The sequence below is a fragment of the Lonchura striata genome, chromosome 1A (assembly GCF_050655825.1).
Source record: "Lonchura striata isolate lonStrDom1 chromosome 1A, ASM5065582v1, whole genome shotgun sequence".
Taxonomy (NCBI): Eukaryota; Metazoa; Chordata; class Aves; order Passeriformes; family Estrildidae; genus Lonchura; species Lonchura striata.
Genome location: NC_140741.1, coordinates 17,057,714 through 17,082,877, shown reverse-complemented (window position 1 = coordinate 17,082,877; position 25,164 = coordinate 17,057,714). Strand labels below are relative to the sequence as shown.

Sequence of the window (25,164 nt, the reverse complement as noted above, 5' to 3'; positions counted from 1 at the left end):
AAAGGATATTGCAGTGGTGAGCAGCACAGAAGTGCCTATAAATAAACTCCAGCACATTTTTCTGGAGCATTTGCAGTGCAGGAACAGATCACATGCTCCTCTCCTAAGCAGGGTGTGCTGCAGTAAGTGATCTAATGCAGATTTCCCTCTGCAAGTTGCTTGCAAGGTAAGAGGGATTTTCCTGGTCTTAAACCCTCAGGATTTTTGGTGTTTGTCCAGACACTATTTAGAGCACAATTCCAATGGCACCATGTGTCAGAATCTGTGGTATTAATGATTCTGAGATTGTAGAAGGTCTCTGTCTCTCTGCCCCATTGCCAAAGCAGAAGCCATAATTGGTCTGCGCTGGTTTCAAGGTTGTTTATTCTGTTTATCTCTAACATGTTCTGCTGCCCTGCCCAGCTCTGTCCTGCAGGGCAGCGTGTGGGGCTCTGCCCTCAGTGGGATGTTACAAACATTAAATACCAGAAACTCCCTGGGCTGGATTTACAATAATGTGCCAATATCTGTCACCTACGTTGAACAGTGTGTCCCCAGCCCAAACCAATAGAAAAATGCCAACACTACAGTGAAACATGGAGGCCATGAAGAAGGAGAAAAAGGACAAGACACACCCAATTTCCTCCATCTTGTCCCCTTTAGACCCCTAATCTAGAATCCTAAAATTTTACTTTTGCACCCGTACCACACTTAATTATTACTCATATCAAACACTCAGAGCTTGTAATTCATCCTGTAAGATTGAAAACTCTTTCATGGACAGAGATCAGAGACAGTGTCTCTGGGGGCTCTGTCCAGGGGGGTTCCTGACCCCCTGCCAGGTCCCAGACCTGCCAGAGCAGCCAGAGGGATGCTCTGGATTCCCACAGCCATGGACTCTGAGGTCTGAGTTCTCATCAGTTACCAGTGCTGAGCAGGCACAGAAAGCTTCCACCTGTGCAGAATTCTGGATTTTGTACCTTATGCTGCAAACCACAACTGAAGAGAATTCAGAGCAGACACACTTTCAGGCCTTCTTTGTTCTGAATTGGAAACCACGGGCCAAAATTCAAGTAAAAAAAAACCCAACCAACCCCCAGACAAATAACTTGAAGCCACCCATCACAAAAAAAGAAAAAAATACATATATAAACCTGTAAATGTCCTATGTTGCATTCTGACAAGCAGTTTTGCTCCCCAAACAGATAAATATATTCTTCCAATACTTGTTCCAATACTATCACAGCCCACTAGTATTTCTTTTCCCCATAGAAAAACTGAATTTTCTTGTCCTCTCATGCAAAGCAATGCCTTCCTGCAGGATTAAAGCCCACTGCATTTAAAGGTAAATTGATTGGCACCATTTAAGTCACAGTAAAACTACCCTCAGCTTGAAGAGTGGGGACTTTTCACAATGGCACTCTACACAGAATAACTTCAACTCAAAAAAAGAAAAAGACAAAAAAACTACAAAGAGATCCTGCATCATCTGATTCATTGCAGTTAATGCATAGAAAAAAATACAAAATATTTTTCATTATTCATTATATTTCATTATTCTTTTTGGTGTGACTTCCAGGATCCTGACAATTGCCATTTGCATGACACTGCAAAGCCAAAAACATCACTACAAAAATAGTTACATTGCACTACATGCACAGTGGAAACAATTTCACACAAATTAAAATAAAAAAGGAAAATTAAATTCACTAAGGAACTCTTTCTTCCCAATGAAAGGTGGGTGTTTTGAGATTTCAAAAAACTGCTTCATATTTCATTTTTCACCCTTTTGGTTACTTAAGACTGTTACGTCAATAAGATATACATCATTCCAGCACCATCCTAAAAATCATGTCTTTCAGATACCTGCTGTCTCAGTTCCAGAAAGGCTCTGAACATTTAAAATTTCCATTTTCGCTATATCTGCAGTACTATTCTGATTAGCAGATAGACCACCATTACCTTATCTTTGTTATTCATACTTTAAATATTAAAACTGAAAGCATAAATTTTCTTTTACATTCTCATGGTATTTGTTTTGCTTCTGCACTTCCTCTGGTTTGGACAATTCCAAGAGTTGAGTTTTATTTTGTTTCCCAGGTCTGTTTCACTTTAGGGACATATTAATTTTTGTCAGTGTTTCCAGTGAAAAGAACTCAAGAACTATTTCTACAGAGCAGGCCACATTCCACTAAAGCCAGTAGAGAGAGACGCACACAAAACTTGGATAGGACCCATCAGATCCTTTAATATCATGTTTTCTTTTTGTTTAACCTACAATTGTTCTGGAATCCAAATATGTCAGTTAAAATGATAAATTAGCATGAATATTAGAAATGGACTTCTCCCAAAACTTTGTATGGAATACTCAAATACCATGGGGGCCATCAGATCTCCACCTCAGTTATGGAATTCATTTTCTCACCAACACTGCAATCAACTGAATTAAATTCCCTAAGGTCAGACATTAGGCTTGGGTTCCATATTTAATTACAGATACGCCATACAGAAGTATTGCTGCTTAATTTGGCATAGAATACAACTGACACATCATATCAGTAGTAAAATACTCTCCAGCTCTCACATACCTTTGAGGGTTCAATTAAAATACAAATTAACAGGGAGGTGTTTTCAGGGAGCAGCTTCAGAGTACTTGCAGAATTCTTGAGTCTAGGCAGTTGTGTGGGTCAAGGATGTCCTTTGTCACTTCTCATGCTGATGATAATCATCTCCAGCTTGCCAAATTAACAATTAATTAGCAGAAACATGGACCTTGCAAAATAGCTCTCAACCCTGTATTTTAGGCAGATGAGGCCGAAGCTACATGGTTTTGCATCTCTAGAAGAGAACTTTTGATTGAGTACACAGTCTAGATTTTTGGATAAAGAATAAATATCAGACATTCATAAGTGCTATTTGTACTCTTTGCCTTAAGGTTTTTTCCCCCCAAGCATTTTTTTTCAGTAATTCTTTGGCATCATTAATATCAACCAAAGATTATAGTGAAATGTGACTACTAGGTTTTAGAGGCTCATTCTTATGACCTTTTACAAAACTACTTGGTCTCAGTTACACAATCACATGTGGCTAACATGTAAAAATGCAGGATTATTTCTTTAAAGCTTATTCACATGACAATTAATAAATTGTAGAAATGCTAAATCTATCCCATTTACTGCAAAGTTGTTCCTCTTGGGGGGTAAAAACCAAATAAGCATCTTGGCTTCTCTAGGTAGTCATGGTACCAAGTTGCTGTTATGGCCAGAGCATGTACCACCTCCCCCTGCAACAGCTCATGCAGGCTCTGCCAGCACTGTACCAGTTTCCTTGGGCCATTGTGGCAACCCAGCCATGGAGAGACACCAACAGGTGAAAAGCATCCTTAAGGGACAGGAATTCCCATCCAAAAACCCCACCAGTTTCTGTTGTTCACAGCAACAGTGAATGGTGTCTCTCTACTTTGGGAGGGATGAGCTGTTCTCACACTGATTAGAGATCCACCAAGTGCCCAGGCAAAAGATTTGTGCTTGCTCTGGGTGACTCAGTGGCATGTGTGACAAAATGCCACCCCTGGTAGATCTGTGGATGGACATTCAGAGCCTTTATATCTCCTCCTGATACTGGCAACCACATTCCCACCAGGCACCATTCTGGAAGGAGCCCACACGGCACAGGTACAGACCTCTCACTTGTAGCCAAGCATCTTTCATGAGGAATAAGCACAAGGACATTACTTCTAAAGATGACAAAATCTTGCCACAAGGCCTCTATTAATGCCACAGGACCAAAGAGCCACCCTGGGAAGAACTCAAAATTTGCAAAGAATTCCCATCAACTTCAGTAGCCTCTTACAACTGAGCAGCACATTATTCAAAGCATTTATTACACTTGCTTATGATCTCATATCATGCATGTGTTTCCTGTGCTTTAGCTAATGAGGAATTAGAGTATTCCAGGCTAGAAGGCACCCACAAGAATTATCAAGTTCAACTCTCAAGTGAATGGCCCATGGGGAATGAGACCCCTGACCTTGGAATTCATTATCATCACCGTGCTCTAATCAGCTGAGCTAATCTCAGAACAACATGCATAATTTTGTGTATTATACTTGTTTTGATTCCACCAATAGATTTTGAAATCAGAGAACACCAGGTTCAGTAAGTCTATTTGTTAAAGCACCCACGTTTCCTGGAACCTTACCCACCAAGTCCAGAGAGTTAACATCCCCACAAAGCCCTGCATTCAGCATTCCAAAAGAAGACACACCTGGCTTTTGTGCCACACAGCTCACCAGCACTGTCCCAGCATTTGAAAGAATCACTCCTCTCATTTCTCAAAGGAGTTCATGTGTGCCATGGCAAAAGAAAAAGTGCTTTTTCCAGTATTACCCAGCATATCATTGCCAGACTCTAGAAAAATCTGTGTCTGAAGAGTTACATCCAGATCTCCTAGACATCAAGTACCAGACCCATCTCTGCCCCTGCTGGCAAACAAGGATATCCAGTTACTGTTGTTCTGTAAGGGCAGACTATGTTATCCTCAGTGTGGGACTAGTAAGCCAACTGCAGGGAAAGATTGATTTTTGTAGGATGGTAACTTCAGCACAAAAAGTCACATTCAATGCAGATTTTTCCATTTTAGTTTCTCAGGGAAAAAAAAAAAAGAGGAAGGCTGATGGCAAAGGAAGAGCTAGAGAGGCCTTGCAGGAGAGATTATAAACAAGGAAGGGACCATTTATTATGGGTGCACACTTCAATAAATCCAAATAAATGTGAATGCCTTGCCCATCATTTTTTAGCCATAACAAGTTACCTGAAATGGGCTGACAAGACTGTATAATGGTATAAAGTTTTGTAAACAGTAAATATCTGCAAGATGATGAAAGCCATGCTAGCATTTCATTTCCACCTGTCACTTGATTAATAAAAAACACAATGCCACAGGAAAGCTACCTATACATAAATCTAATTATTACAGACCACAAGGTAACGAGCTGGTTGAATGACATTTTCTAAGCACATTTACTTCACAAAGCACTAAACACTATCCTGCAAGGGACAACATGAAACTTAATTTTCATTCGACTTAAAGATTAAAACATCAAATTTCTAAATAGCAAAAATAAGAAAAATTTCTGAAAGACCCATAACCTTCTGCTTAAAAAAAAAATTTGCATCTCAAAGCACAAGCACGCTGAAAGCAGATTGAAAGGTTGGCAGATCAATCATCTCCAAAAAGGAACTTCTCCAATGTGTTGTGCCTTGAACTTTATTATTGAACACTGAAAAGATTTGGCATGCTATCCGTCAGCATTTGGAAATTTCCAAGTTATCTCCCTGATAAAATTATTACATTTTCATGGAACCAATAAATTAAAAAAATATATATCTCAGAGAACAAGCGTTAAGAGTATTCCTAATTTTATACAGTCATCTGGATATGAAGTTATGACACCGAGTAATTTCTTGCAAGTACTGTGAGAATAACCAGGAGGTTCTATTAACTTTACCACACAGTCTCATTACAACTTTTAAAGTACTCAGCAGAATAAAATGATGGTCACCATGAGTTCTCCAGTTCCATGGGATCTTGAACAGCAAGCATGGAAACTATTGCTGCCTGCACAAAATAGAAAACTGAGGGGATGGAATAAAGAAAGAAGTGCCGTTTGCAACTTGGAAGCTATTTACAATTTGATAATATATCTCCAGCTCAGAAAACAAAAAGCATAGCATGGCTGCTAACTGCAAAATAGCATTCAGTCAAAAAAATCCAGCCCTAAAATTTGAACAAGTTTCTCCAATGAATACAAACCCACGTATCCCTTATAAATGCAAAACGACATAGAGGTTTTAAATAGATCCAAATTAAATTTCAGTTCATGGAAAACAAGGCTCAGGGTTGCTTGAAATTATACATAATCCTGCTGTAAAAGAGTGGGCTACAAGAAGACACAGCAAGGGCTTTTCATAAAAGGGACAGCACAAGTTCAGAGCTAACAGGAACAAGGTTTCTGTGGAAATTTTGAGTTAGGGAACTTCTGGGCCATCCAGGATTTCTGTTTGATTAAAGGCAAGGCATAACTTCAGGAAGCAGCTCTATGGAAGTTTTGTACAGCAAAACTACAAACAGGGAAGTTCAGCCTTAGCTCTTCTCTCATTGCTGTAATAAGCTTATTTCATGCTACATGTTTGCTACCATTCCAAAGCAGACAACTGCACAGATAGATATCCTGATTGCATGGCTATCACTTGGCCCATAAAACAATAATCTGAATTCTCTAGATGCATTAAAGAATGCACATTGCTGACTGCTGAACTCACACCGTTACTCAGGTCAAAAGAAAATAAATCAACTGGTTACATACAGATGTCAGAGTAAATCCCAGTGAAATATGGCAGCCCTTTTGCACACTTTATGTCTTCCATCAGCTTTCTGCTTTCACTTGACAACACTGTGGAATTTTTTGGGAAGAGATCAGATATCTTAATCTAGCAGAGATTTCAAACCTTTGCAGCAAGGACTGTCTAATGCAATACATAAGGAGATTGGCATAAAAGCTGAAAGTACATCAGCATAAATCCAGCATAAATCCTACTCCTCCAAATAAAAATTATGTCATCACCATCATGAAATAGAGATAAGCTTCCTAAAATGAACTATTCCATCTTGAGCTGCCGTTGGATTTTCAGTCTTCCTGGAGTGTCCATCCAGGCTATAAATTCCTCAGAGCAGGAAACATTTTATCTTCAGTAGCAAGAAGAGACCGCCAAGCATACAGTCTGTGTTGAGTAATGTGCACACTGAGCACAGTCAGAGCACACACACACCCCTCCACCCCATCCAACTAGATATACTATTCAATAATAGCCTATTTTGAGCAGAGTGCAGGGAAGTTTTATTATTTTCTGTGCATTTTGCAAGCAGTGTTTCCGGCAGGACTTCCAAGTAATTGGATTGTTCCCAGAATTCCTGGGAAACCCTTTCCTTCCTGCAGCATGCCAGAAAGCACTTCAGTATGAGGATGGATTCCCCACAAAAATAAGCAGAGAGGAATGGAGCACAAGAAAAAAAAAAAAAGTAAAGTTCAGAAGACTGCACAGTATTTTTCAAAAGGCTCCACAGAAACCCTTTTGCAGAATTTATACTTGAAGAACAGATGAAGCGAGTAGAGCTTTAGATTAACTATTCGATCAGCTGAAGGAGATTCAGATGGGATTTGGGGAATTTTCAGTTTCTCATGGGCATGAGAGTCCACCATGGACAAATAGGAGCACCAATAAAGATTAAAACTATCTTATGTCATATCCTAACAGTATTGGCTCCCTTATCACAACTTAAAACAGGTCTCAGAAAAAGCCTTCTGAGCCTCTGCACATCTCATCTCAGACTAGGACAGTAAGGCAGGGAAAAGCTGTGTCAGTGAGAACAAAGTGGTACAGGTCTCTCCCAAATCACAGCAAGACCAGGAAAGATTTTACCAGATCATATCCCCACACAAGACTCCTCATTTCTGGCATTATTAACTGATCAGGAAGAATATGAAACCCTGTGAGAAACCTTGGACCTACCTTAAGTTGATTTGGGGGTGAAACTAAGGCTTTCGAGGTGCATCAGGCTCATTACATACCTACAGCAGCTCTGTGACAATAACAAATTGTGTTATTTGGTTTTTTGAGGTTTTTGAGGTGCATCAGGCTTATTAGATACCTACAGCAGGTGTTTTAAAGACAGCCAAGAGCTCTCAGAGCTCCCAGAGCCCCTGACTCTCTGCACAGGAGCTGTGCAGCCTGGTGCTGTGCCATGGAAGTGTCCACAGCTCCCAGACACAGAGCAGGTTGAGGGCAGCCCTGATCTGCTCCTCTGGCCAAATATAGAAAACCCTCAGATTACACCAAGGTTTCTGAGGTGGCACTGAGTACAAGAGGGGAAGAAAAGGCATTTCTAGGAAATCTCAGACATACAGTGGCTGTAACTGGAGCTCAAGTGACTTTTATCACTGCAAGTGCTGTGACTGGCAGGTCACAGCATCCCTGCAAATCAAAGCATCTACGTTTGGCTGCCTTTTAGAATTTGCATTATTGTCACAGAGCAAACCACAAGGCTGCAGATAAAAAGCTGCCTATCAGGTCATCAGCCAAACAGGACCAAATAAAACAACTGATTTGTGTTCCTCAGGTCTCATGCACTTAAGCCCAGGACCTTCATTTGCACAGACCCTTAATTTGCACTACTGGCAGCACCTGGATGCTCAGGCTGTTTTGATATCCAGTCTGCCTTGGTTTGTGAGCTCAAATGAGATCTTGTGCCTTGAGTGCACCATGGTGTACACACTGTTCACAGAACTGCACAGGATGTTATGCAGCAGTGATGACTTCCAAGTTCCCTGGCTACTGCCTAACATCAAATCTCAGTTTGTTTTCTCATCTCTTATCATAAATCACTCTTGAAGTGACTGCCAAACAAATGAAAGAGAATGCTAAAAAGCATACAGGAGCACTCACCATAGAAGCTTAACAAATCTTCATTATAATTAGACTACTACAAGGACCCACTCAAAACAGATAGCAATTCCCCTAAGTAGGGCTGCTCAGCCCATGCAAAGCATTTCAAAGCATTTCTCAATCAGGGATGTCTTTAGATAGGGCATCCCCAAACAATTTAACTCCTCCCAAAAGAGTAAAGTTCCTAGGTTCTTGAACTGCTGTTATTTCACAACACTTGCAATTATTTAAACAGCCCTGACACTAAATGCACTCTTTCAGCATTTCTTTCCCAACTCAGCTTTTCCTGCTCTTGTATTTTCCAGGAAGAAGCCTCTGGAAACAGCTCCTGTGCTGGCCTGGCATGAAAGTGAAGCTCTCCTTTTAAGCCTTGCCTTTGGCCTAAACACTCAGTTCTAATAATATTTGAATGGCATAATTTGATCAACACCAGTGTGATGCTCACAGCTTACAAAGACTGCATCAGAACAGCTCCTCATGGCCCTCTGGCTCAGAAAAAAAAAAAAAAAAAAAAATTAAAAATTAAAAAATCAAACCTCTCTCAAAATGTAAATTCATACTTATGCATATATACACAAATCCTCTAACAGTTAAAGTAAAATTACTTCTCAAGCCCAAAGCTGAAAACAGATGGCAAGCACAGCACTGAGCATCTGAGAGTGCTTTGGTAGCCCAGCTACAACTGCTCATAAACACTGGTTTGGGATCCTACTCTCACCCACCCCTGCATATTGAAAATTCTCCCAGCTAAATCTCCTGAAGTTCTCATCAGTCCTTTTTCCTACTATTTCCTGGTAACATTGAGAGTTTGTTTTCTTTCAGGACAGACATTCCATGCTGTGCTTTTCCTTGTTTCAGACTATTTTAAATTTTTTTTTTAAGTTGCTATGGCAACAGGAAATAACAGATGGTAAGAGTTAAAATTATGCCACAGGACACATTTATCATCATAGCTCTGTATAATGTGAGCTCTTGTCCTCTGAATTTTTCCCCAAGCTGGACACTCTCCTCATTATTTTCTGATGGCCACACTAATGAATGCATATGCCTAATGAATAGTATAAGCCTTTCAAATTTATCAGCACATGTTTGATGGGCTATGGTAATTGCATTAATGAGAAAGTGGCAATGTTTATTTCTTGACATTTCTCACCACTACTGAAAGAGACAGGCTTCTGATACCAGATTTCATTATTTCCTCTGAACACAAAAAAATCCCATTAATTGCTGAGGTGTGAAGATTATAAAAAAATATTTAATAACCTTTCAGTAATGGAAATCCAGAATGGGTTACATAAGATATATAGGAGCATTTTATGCAACACTGGTCCTTCAGGGGGATCATGTACATCTCCAGTAATCTACTCACTCTGGGAAGGATCCAACAAAATATAAATACAGCTACCACTAACTTAGAAAAAGTTGTATGCACCTGTGAGACCTGAATCTGAAAGATGGAGAGTACTGAATTTCGGGTCCACACCTCAGAACACCAGGACAACTTTCAATACTGATTTCAGGAAATATTTGCAAGTATTATCCCATCTTTCATTAAGCTTGGGCCAGCAGAACCAGTTTTACTTGTCACCCAAGGTAGGGATGCTTGGTTAGCAATGAACCTGATATCTTCTTCTTTTAAGTCTAAGAAAATCTCATTCTAATGGCAAGTATTCAGAAATCATCAATTTTTAGAGACAAAACTTGCTTCCAAAATCATGAAATTATTTCTTGGAGCAAATAATGAGAAAGACCATGAGTGTTCAGCCATGCCAGTCTCCCTGGGAATCTCCACCATCACATCCCAGCAACCAGTCACTAGTGAGGAGCTGCAGGGCTCCATTTCACATCTGGTGCCCTTTAATGATAAGTTGGACACGAGTGAGCAGTGCTCTGGCAGCCAGGAGGGCCAGCCCTGTGCTGGGGACATCAGGCAGAGCAAGGGAGGGACTGTCCCACTCTGCCCTGGGTTGGGGCAGCCTCACCTTGACTATTGAGTGCAGTTGGGGCACCACAAAGTGAGAAAGACGTTGGGCCATTAGAGAGTGTCCAAAGGAGGGCAACAAAGGTGGTGAAGTGTCTGGGTGGGAAGCCATACAAGGAACAGCTGAGGCTGTCACAGGGACATCCTTCTCTCTCTCAGGATTTTTCATAGATCAGCACAGAGGAAAGAAAGAGAAAACAATTCCTATTTCTGCTCCTTGTTTTTCCCACGTGGAATGTGCTTGGAGAATTGTTTACCTGGGGTGATTGCTTGATTGGATTCTGGTGAGGATTGTTTGAGCCTGATGGCCAATCCAACCCACCTGTGGCTGGACTCTCTGGAGAGGGCCACAAGTTGAGAGTTAGATATGGTAGTTAGAAAAGGTAGGTTTGTAGTTTTAGTATCTCATTTAAATAGTATATTAATGTATTATAGCATAGTTATAATAAAGAAATCATTCAGCCTTCTGAACTGGAGTCAGACATCATTTCTTACCACTGGGTTCATCTGCATTTTACAATACTGAAGTCACTTGGTTTGTTCAGCCCAAAGAAGAGGAAATTGAGGGGAGACCTCGCCGCAGTTACAACTTCCTCAGGATGGGCAGGCCCTGATCCCATCAGCCAGAGACAGGACTCAAGGAAACCCCACAAAGCTGTGGCAGGGGAAGTTTAGGTTGGATATTGGGAAAGGTTCTTCCCCCAAGGTGTAGTCAGGCACTAGGAAAGGCTCTCCAAGGGAATGGTCCTGGCATCAAGCCTGCCAGTGCAAAAAGCAGCACATGGTGACATACTTGGGGTTGTCCTGGACAGGACCAGTTGAACTTCTGTGGGCCCCTTTAAACTCAGGATATTGTATAACCCTCCTAAAGAGACCAGGATGATATACAGCAGAGTTCCTTGGGTCTCCCCACTTTGCTCAGTTCCTATGGCTCAACACACACACACAAAGCACAGGTCAAATTCTCCCTTTGGGACCTGGCAGCTTGTGCAATGCAGCAGTTTCAGGATAAGTGGAGAACATTTGGTTCATACTATCTCAAGCACCAGATACATTCAACTATGTTTGGTCTCCTAAGGATACAGCAGTCACAGAACATCAAGCAAATTCCACAGGACCAGCAACCTTAAAAATGTCTTAACAGATTGATAATACTCAGTTACCAGGCAACCCTAACAAAAAATTGCCATATACATAGAATCATAGGTTGGTTTAGTCTGGAAAGAACCTTAAAAATCCTTTCATTCCAACCCCCCTGCCACAGGTAGGAACACCTTCCACTAGACCAGGTTGCTCATTGCCCCATCCATCCTGACCTTGAACACTTCTGGAGATGGGGCATCCACAGCTTCTCTGGGCAATGTATTTCCACATCTCAACTGAAGAATTTCTTCTTGATAGCTAATCTAAACCTTCCCTCTTCCAGTTTAGGACTATTCCCCCTTGTCCTAGCACTGCATGTCCTTGTCAAAAGTCCTTCTCCAGCTTTCTTGCTGGCCCCCTTTGGTTGTAAATCTGAACCCTGTGGAGCATCACTCATCTCTGCTCCCCACTTGCTCACCAAACCATCGACCACAAATCTGAGTGTGACTATCCAGGCAATTCCTTATTCATTAAGCAGTCCATCCATCAAACCCATGGTCTCATGTAGCCACTGCTCTGAACTAAGTTCATGAAAATAGGCACTAAATAACTGTGAGCATTTTCTCTAATAAACTAGTTTGAACTCAAAAGAACTTGAGACTAGAAATCTCAGTAGAGCTCTGCTCTCCAAAATGTTCAAGTTGCTATAAAGTAACGACTTACATAGCTTACATTTTCCAATCTAGAATGATACCCAGAATTAATATCAAATGCAGATTAAATTCTTTATAATTATGCTGAAATTCACAACATGGGGATCAGTCCAGACTTTTATTACTGTATGTACTGTTTTTCTTCAAGTTGTTTGAATGACTTTTCATAAAAGCTAGTCATTACAAAGCTGGGAACAAATGATCTGGAACATCAGGAATTGGTATTAAAAGGCAGTAGATATAGAACCTAAAAAAAATTAATAAAATCTCATACCTACAAAAAGGTAGTGCATCACTAATAGGCTGATTTCCAAAACAGACAGCTATGCTGGAACCAACCAGGGACACAGGGAGGAAAGAAACATATGGGATCATAAGAAAAGATAGTTTTAATAAAGATGTGCTGCAAAATCTTTATTGCTGCAGATCCACAAAAAAAAAAAAAAAGCATCATTTGGTTTCAAATTAAATGTTTGGTGCCTAGGCTCAGTAAAGCAGCTTATTTTGCTATTTAAAAGACTCAAGCACTCATCAAAATGGAACTTGATCACCCTCTGTGTCAAGAGCAAGCAGCTTCAAAGGGGTGACCAAAAGAAGAAAAAAGTTGCAAACATGGAAGAATTGCCCCCTTGCTTGATTTAAGGGCAGACCTGCTCTACAACATTGCAAGGATTCCACAGACTGTCACAGGCAGCCAGGGTGTGATCATAAATGCCTTCAGAGTCTCCCCAAGACTAATTCAATCCTTGCCAAAGGGTCTCTATTTCTGTGGCTCCCTGTGTGCCAACTTGCACGTGTCCAAAGCCCACGCAAGGCTCCATGAAATCAAAGGAATTAACTCAGGTACTTGCCCTTACACTCAACAAGACATTTGCCAACATCAATTCAGATGCCTACATTCTTGTCTGGACTAGTGTGAGCAGTTTTCCAATTTCCAATTCTCCAACAAAATTACAAGCATCTGACTGTGGCAAAACCACAAAAAATAGTGGGCAGAAGTTATTGCCATCTTTATTTTTGTGCAAAGGTGTCTATTGGGTCATGCCTCAGTCTGGGTATTTAGGCATACAAGGAGCATGAGGTAATCCTTCTACTGAGTGATTTAATTGGGGGTTTTAAAAAAACCTTTCTTTCTGACTAAAATCAGAAATATGAGATACTGGACTGATTTTAAAACACAGTGATGTAAACCATACATGGTCTCCCTCTGTGATTTGTATTTACATAGAAGTTTCATTCATGCATCTTTCTTAACCTTCCTTGAGCATATACTTGTCACTGAGAATCTCAAACTGCACAGAACAAGCATTCCCACTTGCCAGACATTTAAAAAAATTAAATTTACTTTTAGGCAGACTTCAGCCTCTCTTGCCATACACCTATGAGACTGGAAAAGGCAATTATGGAGTTTACCAGCCCTGAATAGGCAAAGAGGAAAAAAAAATGCCAATTTTGGCATTCCATACACTAATAAGCAACTTAAAGGATTTGGGTCTTTCTTTGGCTGGTTGCCACACATTCCTTGAGAATCAAGAAGCCATTCCAAGCTTCCCATGCCATTCCTTCTATATAAGGGGAGTGGAAGGAAACCCTTCCTAGGATCTGCTTTCCCTTGGAATGAGTCAGCTGAGCAGGAGTGATATTTTTCACACAGTTTCCTCCAAGCCTGCCAGGTGGCCCAGGAGAGCCCAAGCGCAGCAGGCAGCACTGGCAGAGGACACAACCCAAGTGTGGTGCCTTTGGTAATGCACAGCAGGAATTAACAGCATGGCACAGCTAAGTGCACCGCAGCTGTGAGGTGTCACAAGTGCTGCAGCCAGCTGAGAAATGGTTTCACCCCTCAGCAGGGAGCTGACAGAGCTCATTCATCTGGGGGAGACTAAGAGGCAGGTAATTAATCCTGCTGATCCATCAGGAACTCAGGCTCAGCAGAGAAACACCAAACCCTGCCCTGTATCTATCCCAAACTTGCAGAAATGACATACGCATCCACTCAGCCTTTAGCTGCTGAAACTCAAGAGCTTGGGAGGAGATTGCACAGCTTCTTTTGCTCTTCCAAAACAGAGCATCTTAGTAACTGCTCTGCAAACACAATGAAAGTGGCCAACGACTGGTGCTGGTTGTGTCTGCTGAGTTATAAATAGAGCACACTGCCCATGCTTTCATTGCTCCAGATGTCCTCCAAAGAAAGGCAGGCTGACTGAAAATCACTCATTTGTGATGGTTTTTCACATCCAAAGGGTTCAAGAAACCCCTGTGTTGGAAGTTTGTTGCTATTTAAGCAGAACCAGTTCTTCCATGTAGATTTCCCCCAAATGCTTGCCAGATGCAACCAGAATCTGTTTGTGCCCAGTGCAGCTGGTAACACATTTGTTCTCACTGATAGCATGGAAAGGCAAAGGAGAAATTAAAACATGGCAAAGTCACACTGGCACCATAATTCATTCAGAGATGACAGCACCTTGGTAGCTGAAAACACAGTTACTATGTTGAGACATCTTCTAAAATAATTTTGGATGGAAGAGCTACAAAAATTGATGTTTTGAGAAAACAAGCAATCAGCTATAAGCTAACCATGGATTACATTTAACTTAAAGTAGCTTCTTTGTTAGGATATTTCAGCAAAGAAGAATGTTATAATTGACTCATTTCTAAGGTTCAGAGGTCCTGTAGTTGTGTACATAATTAGTTTATCATTAAAAATTACTTTTTCTTGGCTCGTACAGCCACAGCAGTGGTTTAACTCAGTGTTATCACAAGCTGTCAAGTACAGATGGTACCACAGACTACCCTGCCTTTAAGGGGTAATAATCTTATTTACTGCACAGCACTTCCTTTGTTTAAGAACATACTTGACACAATTTGCAGCCTGAATATGCCTCTTACTACTCTGCACCTGAGACTATGACCAGCATCATATCAGAATGGCCACAATTACTGAGAACTTGAAAAAAGAAAATATTTTCTCTCATTTAGCAACACCGGCCCAAAAAGAAGCTGAACTACTTTCCAAGTTATGCAAACCACCTGCCTGTTTTTAAAGTAGAAGCAGGAAGCAGTCTCCATATCCACACTCAGAGCTATGACCAAGGGAAGAATCTGGTAAATTACAGGGATTTTCAATGCAAGCAGTTGGTTACATTTGGAATTAATCATCTCACTAAAATTCTAAACTGTTAGGTCAACTCCATATAGCAGCATGACCACAGGGGGATAAAATCATTGACATTAAGATAGGGATTGAGAAAATCTCTTTGCAAAAGCATGAAAAAATCAGGGAAGTCAAGCACATGGTTTGGAAATTGGTGAAATTGCATATTCCACAATTTTCAAGTTTTCTGCCTTTAGGAGACTTGTCTGTGTACCAAATACAACTCCCAATTAATTTGTTGCATGTGTTTACTTGTGTTCTATTAAATATGCAGTAGCTGGGTTTGTAATTTTTCTAGAAAAACACATGGAATGGTGAGCAAAGGAAGCAAAGAAAAAGAGTTCATCACCTCAGGCTTGACAAGAGAGCAAAGAGACTCCAGCAAAGAGACAGCAGAGTTAGAATATCAACTTCTGTCTGCCATCCCAAGTGTTCACACAGCCCTGACAGCAGTGACTCCTACTCCTGAAGGAAGCAGCAATAAACAAAGTAGTGCCCAAGGATGGGAAAGGAAGATTGGTTTGCAGCAGCTTAGTCCAAAGGAGTTTATCAAAAACTATCAGCTACAATTTTCCCTTGATGCTTCTGATGCTGTCCATTCAGAGAAGTTAACAGACTAGGCAGACTGAAGAATTAGCAAAGTTCTCTGAAATAAAACTCATGTGTAAAAAAATATACAGCATCTGAACAGATTCTATTGATAAACTGAAAACAGCAGTGTCCTCTTCCTGTGAGGACACATTCTCCTGTAGAGAAGGAGAAACAGAAACATTGTTTTGTCAGTGTGATTTCACAGAAGTTACAGTTGGTTCAGGTAGAATTACTTATCTGATTAGCTCCTACCTAATTTTTGCTAATTCTTGGGTGAAGATCCAGTGTGTGCTTAGGGAAAAAAAAAATCTCCTATTCCTGAAGGAAGCAGCAATAAAGTAGTGCCAAGGATGGGAAAGGAAGATGGGTTTGCAGCAGCTGCTTAGTCCAAAGGAGTTTTTCAAAAACTGCCAGCTACAATTTTCCCTTGATGATCCTGATGCTGTCCATCCAGAGAAGATAACAGACTAGGCAGAGCACTGGCTGGGCCCATAATGACAAATCTCCCATGCCAGTGGAAACAGAGCAAGTCATCCCATAAGCAAAAGCACCATTGAAGGCCACTGTTTATGGGTTATAGCCCACATCCTTCAGCTTCACTTCCCAGCAGCACAAAGTAATGACAGCTCCTTCAGCCCCCACTCCTTGCAAATTCACTTCCCCTCGCCCTGGGAACAAACATTTCAGCACCTTCATCTCCTGATACAGGGCCACCAAGCAGCCAAGGCACAGATCCCAGTGGAGCAGCATGGGCTGAGGGACCACAGGTGACAATTCAGCTGCTGGGACAAACCAAATGCTTATCAGGTCTATGCTGCATATGTTTCCTGCATTTGTCTTGCACGCAAATTCTGGTTTTCTCTTGGAATTGTGTCCTTTTCTTTAAAAAAAAAATACTAAATCTGGCCAAAGGTTGGAAGTTTAATCAAATTTAACCAACAGGCTTACAGGATGGTGGAGAAAGAGAGGGACTGACATCAGCTGAACATCCTCTTCTGTGCATCAGAAATGGAATTCAGCAAAAAAAGTAACTTCTTCAAAAAGAATGTCTTCAGCATATCCAAAGATGGCTTGTAAACTAACTCCCACAAAATTAACACTCAGATCTGCAAAGCTTTACTGTGATGAAAAGTGAGACTTTTTGATCACAACCCCCCTCCAGCAGCCAAGAACTCTGGTGGGAGCCCCAGGGCTGAGGCAGCAATAGCCTCAACTCCACTGGAGAACCCCCAGATCTGCAGGTCCTGGTCCACCTCACCAATATCCCACAAAAATCTAGGTCACATCTTACAATATGGTTATTTAAAACAGGTTATTCCCTCTGCTACCTAAGGATTTAAAGCCAGCTCATACAGATTATGTCTTCCTCCAGGCAATGTGAACATTCATCTTACCTGAAGGATGCAATAGGAAGAAATGATCTCTTGTGCTGTAACTATGCCCAGTTTTAAGATTAAAAGGATTAAAAGTTCTTATTCCCTATCCACATGGACACCACGTGTGTGAGGAAATGCTTTAATTAAATTCATTGAACTACAATGTGAGCCATAATTTAAATAATAGAAAAATGAGGTATTGAATTTCCAAGGATATTTTGTAATTGGAATGAGAGCAGCTGCCAAAAGACAAAAAAGCTTGAGGGCAAACAGAGTCTATGGGTTTGGGCAACAGCAGGTAAGCAGAACACTGAATATGAGATTGATTACATGGGTTTGTCTAGTTTGAAAAGAAAGATTGAAGAATTAGCAAAAGTCCTCTGAAATAAAACTCATGTGTAAAAAAATATACAGCATCTGAACAGATTCTATTGATAAACTGAAAACAGCAGTGTCCTCTTCCTGTGAGGACACATTCTCCTGTAGAGAAACAGAAACATTGTTTTGTCAGTGTGATTTCACAGAAGATACAGTTGGTTCAGGTAGAACTTATCTGATTAGCTCTTGTCTAATTTTTGCTAATTCTTGGGTGAAGATCCAGTGTGTGCTTAGAAAAAAAATGTCATCCTCTAAGATTCAAACAGCTGAGGGAAGCCTTCACCAATTTCTGTAGTACTTCAACAGGGTGGGAAAATGCTCCCAGTGCCAAGAAACCTTGCAAATTTGCACTGCCATTAAAAAATATGCAAGTAGATAATGATGCTTGCATTATCTGGGCAAGCATCCCAGCCATCTGAGGCTTCTAGGGTCTCTCTTTAAATTAAATCACCATCTCCTGTCCTCACAGCACTAAAAAAGGGGGAACAGGTAATGCTTTCAGGACAGGGCAGCAAGAGTGCAGAAAGTACCATGGCATAAACACTGCCTGGAGAAACCAGCAGAGCAACATTTACCAGGCCATCAGATGTACACTATGCTAAACAAAAAATTGAAATACTGTCCAAAACCACAGCTCAAAATTAAGCCAATAGAATGCAGAGGTATCAGACCTAACCCATCTCCCAGCTCCGCAGCAAGCACTGCTTACCCAGTAAGAACATAAATATATGTGTGAAATAAAAAAGTCTGAACTAAACTTTCAAACCCAATCCCCACAGGCTGCCCTAACATTAACTATAAATATTTTAACAGGTCCATTGTTCTAGCTTAAAAACAGAAGGACTAATAACATTTTACTTTAAGTTTTTCAATAACTGGCAATATTTTAGAGCACCTGGAGACAAAAGCTCATGGGAGAATTACAGGTTTCATTGGAAATGATGGTCATACTATTCCAGAGGGGAAAAAATGGATAACTTGATATTTTTCTGAGTCTCATTAACTTAGACCAAGTACTGAATTTGGGAGGAGTCTGACTCATGATACTGGAATGTTCAGTGTAGTCAATATTGAATAAACTCACTGTCACACCTTTCTACATCTTAGTCTGGACAACAGAATTAAGCACAGACTTAGATTTGGAACCCAGAAATCCATCAATGATCAAATTTAGTCATGTCAATTATGCAGTTATGAACCACCCCCAATGGACAATGAAATCACTTTTATAAGTAAGCAACTACTGCAAAATCAATTATAAATAGCATAAAGGACCCAATTGTTTTAATTTCAAATTAACCAGGTTTGTTTCAAGTCCAAACCATTGCCAAAATAAACCTATAGTCACATCATAACACAAAAGGCAACCTAAGAATCCCCTTCCAGAGGCAATGATGGCATCTAATCAATTTAGGGTCACATTATTAGTTGTGCAGCAATATGAGAGGCAGAGTACTGGGGCATTAAATAGTAAGTGTCCTTACACAGCTTTGAAAAGTCCCCATAGGGTCAGATGCCTGAAGACCTACCTCACAACTAAGGGCCAGAACAGAATATGTGAAGGTACCAATTTCTTATCTAGGCACACAGATCTGTAAACCCTCATTTTAAACAAATCTGTTTCTCCTGAAACTGATTTCAGACCTCTTCCCCATTCTTTTCCAGCAGTGGGCTCCAACTGCTGCCAGATCTCTGTTTATGTAAATGGGAAGAAATTCCATTTCTCATTTAGCCAATGCCACAAAAATGACCCTCTTAATTAGCTTCAGGTTCTTTTCCAGGAAGTCTACTAGGGGTCATAAGAGCAGTAAAGCCACAGAAGAAAAAGCGGAGGAGCAGCCTGGTCCTTGAACCCATAACTCCACATGAACCAGCTCAGCCTTCTTGCACTGCCCTTCTCAAAAGGGTCTATCCAGGGCCACAAAGTCGAGGCTGTATTGGCTGCACATCCAGAGCAACCTGTGAAACTCCTCCTGCAGAAGCCCAGGAGACCTAAGGGGTCCAGCACCACTCATGTGAGAGGCAGTAGGGCACACCTGGACAGCAACACTCCAGGAACCACAAATGCTTTGCACCATCCTCAGTTCCATCTGCCTTTCTGTGCAGGCAAGGTGATTGCTCCCCAAAAGCTCCTTGCTTTGCCCCAGCCCTACATTCAGTACTTTTTAAGACACTTGCAGCTATTCATGTCTCTGAACTCTCAAGGCCCTTCTGGTGCAAGTCTCATTGAATGAACTTCATTCCTAAGCCTTTTTTTTTTTTACTCCTCACACCCTTGCAACTGCAATTATGATGATTTCTGCAAGTTACCTGCACCCATCCCAAGAGCAAGACTGCAGCACAGGTAATCTGGTGCTGCTTGACCTTTGTTAGGTAGCTGAGAGTACACATACAATTTCAAACCAGCCATATTATTGCCTTTCAATCAGCCAGCAACTGAGGGATGCACAAAGGCAGGTGTGCAGACATTCTGCATGGGAGAAGGAAACAGAAGAAGAAACATCTTCAAAACATCATGACCATTAAATTATAGGGGAGGGCTAAAAATACAATCAGACTTTGATGACTCTATCATTACCAATTACTTTTTAAGCTATGCATTTTCCTCTTACCTTTGTGAAACACTTGAGCACAGAATTTCCCAAATGCTGAGGGCAATGCAGTGGAGGTAGGGCACAGATCAGGCAGCTTCTAGGGATGCTGGCAACAGGGGCCATCCACAGCTCCAGGCACAGCAAGCCCAGGGTCCAGCCAGGGATGCTCTCAAGAGCAGCAGAGGACAGGGCCAGAGAGCTGGAAACGTACAAGGCACCCTGGAGAACCCCACAGCCAACACCAGCTCAGGAGGAAGAGCCAAATGCAAGGCTGACAACAACACTCCAAAATCAGTCTCTTACTGGGGCTGAGCTTAAATAGGGCTCCTGTGCCCATAGGAGTGGATGCAGGACTCAGGTGAAGTTCATCAGGGATATCACAGCCAATTAGGGCCCTCACAATGAGCACTTCTGGCACTCCATCAGCATAAGCAATGTGGTAAAAAAATGGTGAGCATTCAATGGGATGCAATTCATTTGGAAGGAAATTCACTTATTCTCAACACTGAAAACAGGATTTTCACTTTAAAGAAGAAAGGTGCTTACCTCCCCATTTTAGCCACGTTTTTTTTATGGCACTGATGTACACATTCATTGTCAAATAAAGCATTTCAGACTATTTACTAAACAGATAAAATTGAGTCATACACAAATCCTTCACAGCCTGTTTCTGTAGTAAGACATCAAAGATTTGACAGTGAGGCTACAAAGACATTCCAGCCATTTGGTGCAAATTCTAGAGGAAGGCATTAACATGGGTCACTCCTAAACTGAGCCCATCCTGTCTCACATCCTCATGGTACAGGACTGGATTCCGGGTTTCATGAATGGTTGGAGAGAAAGAAAACCACCAGTCTCTTAGGGGAAGGATCCTGCTTGAGCTTCCACAGTCAGTGGAAGCTCTCCAAAATGAGTGTGACCCACTAATGTGATCTTCCACAACCAGAGCCCCCAGCTGTGCACCTGAGAGTCAGACTCCCCCATGGTTTCACCCCCAAGGTGTTGACAAGTAGCAGGTGACACCCTCTGGCATCACCCTGCCCTGCCCCATGAAGCAGGGCTGTTCCTGCACAGCCACGTGGAGAAAGAGCAAATGACAGGGGTGGCAGAAATGCTTGCCGGAAAAGAGACTGTCCTCCTTTGGCCAACATATTTTAGGTCTCTATGTCCTATTTCCAACAGAAGCTGCCCTCACCTTGTAGGAGTGGCTGTAGGCTTGCAAACATTTTGGACCCTGAGATGCCCAATAACCATGGGCACTTCATTGCCAGTGGCAGCAGCTGCTAAGGAGGCAGCAGCTGGACAGACAGATTGTTCAGAAGAGATCTTTGCTCTTGTTGATAGATGTCAGAGCTGAGAACAGCACCGTTCTCTTCCCCTCCGCACAGGGGAGAAAACTGGGTTTGGCAGCAAGTCCTCTCTTTGTGTTTTTTGCAAATACACGCAGATGCAACACCACATCCACCCATGAACACAGGGAAAATATGGAGTGGTTTCATTAGTGACATGGAATCTCTGTCAGAGGAAAATGGTGCCACTTGGAGACATTTCTCACTGTCTTTTCAAGCACAGCCTGGGACAGGGAGTGCCACAGGAAGAAGACAACACAGTGAGGGGCTGGACCATGAATAGCCAAGGCAGAGAAAGAGTCATAACAGGGCCAATGAAAGTAGAAAATGAAAGATTTCCCAACCAAGTCATGGGGATTTTGCATTTTAACTGGGCTCTCAGGCTTTAATTGTGCTTTTACTTGGTACAAAGCAGTTTTCAAAATGCAGCTTAGGGGGACAAAATGAACAGGCACAGTTCTGTGAGGCTTGGAACACCCCGAGCTAAAATGCTGACTGTTATCTTGGGCAGCTCACAATTAGTCCTTACGCAAGCTGGGAACTGCTCCACCACTGCCAGCTCTGCTGTAACTCCTGACCTTTTCCTGGACGTCAGATGGGAATGATTTTTAGTCTATCCGGTCTGGACTCAATTTGATCCCAAGCAGCAGGGCAAGGAAAGAAAAAAAGTTTATTCTCTAAAAGCTTTACATACTGCATGCTTAAAATTTAACACTCGCCCCTTAGAGCTATATTCCCAGCTCAGAGCTGGTAAGAAGCAACATGTTTTTTGCTTTAATCCTTTCCAAAGACACATTCCATAAATTGTTAGCATCCTTGCCAACCACTCAGTCTCTTAGTGAGACCACATACCAGCTTTAAAGTAAGCTCTTCTAAAACCAATGCAACAGTCCTGTGGGTTAAGTTTATATTATTTCCAGATTCGTATAGCTGCAGGCTCCTTTTTAAAGTTGCAAATGATAAGTCGTCTCTTTGTTGCCAGTACTTTTTTTTCTTTTAACTTTGTTTAAACTGTTCACTGATGCACTTAGTGAAAAACAGACTGTACTAGCTGTAACTTAGCAGTATATGCTGCAGCAGCAGGAACGGGGTCTGTATTTTGCAGCAGGAGTGGTGAAGAAGCCCTATTTGAACATTTCAGTCTATTAATAACTCCAGTAGAGCTATCAGTACTTAAAAACAAATTCAAGGAAAAAAACAATATGTTTCACTGACACAGCACTTTTCATCCCAGAAGACACCAGTTTCACACTCTCAACAGCATGACCTGTCTAAAGAAACAACCCTAAAAAAAAATACAAGGGCGTAGGGGAATTCCTGACTTCATGTCAGTTAAGCAGAGTGGGGAAAAGCCACTCACAATACAGTCACTCCTCCTTCTGGCCCACTGGGGTTGGGTAAATTCCTGATGGCTTCATGTGTCCCTGTCCTGGTCAGCACAGAAAGCAGATCAGGGAACCAGGCACCAAGCACTTGCAGAGCTGGAGTCTTTGTTTATCCTCTATTTCCTGAGAGACTGGAGAAATTTATTACAAAAATGAAACCACTCCCAAATTAAATTTTAGAAATATAGTTGCATGAAATTCTCCTCTTTTCACCTTTTACTCTTTTGCCCAGTTTTGTCTTCTACTGTACATTTCACCAGTCTCACCAGGGCTCACCAAAATTCTATTTGGAGCTGAGAAAGCATTTGCTTCTCTTCATAAGAGGAGTTAAGTTTCTCCTCTATCCTCCCTGGGTTTGAGCACCAGGACTTTTCTCTAGCTTCTCTTAGGAATTTGATGCCAGAAGCAGAAACAAAGAGGAGGAAATGCAGAAGATTCCAGGGAATTATGCTACCCTGTATCTTGAGACCTCATTCCATGGGGCCTCTTCCACTCTTGCTCACACCAGAGCTGCTTCTGGGTAATCAGTGGGAGCTTTTTGTTTACTAAAAGCAGAATCTGCTTTTAGCTCCCAACTGCACGTGTAAGTGTGGAGATGTGCAGTGGTGCCCAGGGAGGGGTCTGAAATTGTTTTTAGATTACACATCCTGCAAACTCATCAGCCTCCAACTTAACTTTGATAAACAACTGGGAACTGGAAGCTCCAGGCAGGACTGGATTGAGGCTGGCTGGCTTTTTTGGTAAGTATACTACATTTATCAGTATACTGTGTTTGATCCTTTTTATGGATCAGCTGGGAAACCAAAGCTCCCATGCCTGCCTGTGAACTCACACTCTGGTTCTGCAAACATTTATATAAACAACTTAATCCCACATACTTGACTGGTCTCCTAATTGAATATTTGCAAGGCTTTGACTTTAGTGTAAACTGACTTCACACGAGACCATGCAGCATTTTCTATATTTTAAAAGCAAGACTGGCATTAAAATTTAAAAAAGAAAAATTAAAAAAAAAAAACCACAACCCAAAAACATTTTCTACATGCCTTAATTCACCCTAAATTTGTCCTTCATAAGAGGAGAAAAGGCAGGATAATCAGAGTGAGTGAGGGTGAAAAAGCAGAGTTGACTAACAAGCATGTCCAGTCCCCTTTCATTTGCTCTGTTGCACTGTCATGGTCAGCCTGATTGCTTGGAGGCCTCCAGAAATTCAGATATGGTACATCTGCTTCTAAAATTCAGATCTCCAAGCAAGAATATTCAGAGGGGTTTTTGGTGGGGTTGTTGTTTGTTTTTTGTTTTTGGGGGTTTTTTTGTTTGTTTTGTTTTTTTGGTGGGGGGTGGGGGTTGTGAGTTGTTTTTTGGGGTTTTTGGGGGTTTGGGGTTTTTTGGGGTTTGGGGTTTTTTTAAGTCTACTTCAGCTGCTTACCCTCTTGAGGAGCAAGCAGGAAGTACAGATCCAGTGCGCAGTTAATATGAATATTTACTGACCTTGGGCATACCCAGGAGCTCCTTCAGAGAGCTCTACTGGCATGTCACAAAGGCACCACGCTGCCTGGCACACTCTGGGACAGCACTGAAGCTCCATCATTATTTTGCAGGCAGGATGGAGTGGAGCAGCCTGCAAGGCTGAGCTTCCTCCTGCCAGTGCCTCGAGCTGAGGGCTGGGACACTTCAGGATAAGCCTTGGGCTGGAACAAAGTTCTTTCCCTCTCATTTCCCTTAAATGGTGTCTGACACTGCATTTGGGGGACCTGCCTTGGTTACTCCCTGACTGTTTACCCAAATTCTAATCATGTGATTTAAATGACTGGTTTATAATTCCCAGAGCACAAGGAGCCATGTCCTGGGATCTCTCACACTGATTTAAAGCCTGAGATGCAGAGCCAGCTCTGCCTGGGATGGCACCAGCTTTCCAAGGGGAACCCATGGGCCACTGAGAGGAGGAAAAGATGGTCCTGTGGCTCATCTGCTGAGGCAAAACAGACTCGGGCCTTTGTCCAACCATAACTTAGTAGGATGGTGCAGAAAACTCACCAGGGCTTGCTCTCTTCTCCAGTTCTCTAAGTGAAGGAGGTTA

The 25,164-nt window shown here is 41.7% G+C and overlaps 1 protein-coding gene across 1 annotated transcript in view; it reads right to left on the bottom strand.

Moving 5' to 3' along the window:
* The window catches only part of CALD1 (caldesmon 1), a 225,761-nt gene extending 205,189 nt beyond the window's left edge, over nucleotides 1–20,572 (bottom strand). Inside the window, exon 1 of the mRNA XM_085570013.1 lies at nucleotides 20,369–20,572. The gene's annotated coding sequence lies outside the window, so the exon portion shown is untranslated. The remainder of the gene's footprint in view (nucleotides 1–20,368) is intronic.
* Nucleotides 20,573–25,164: the final 4,592 nt, after the last annotated feature.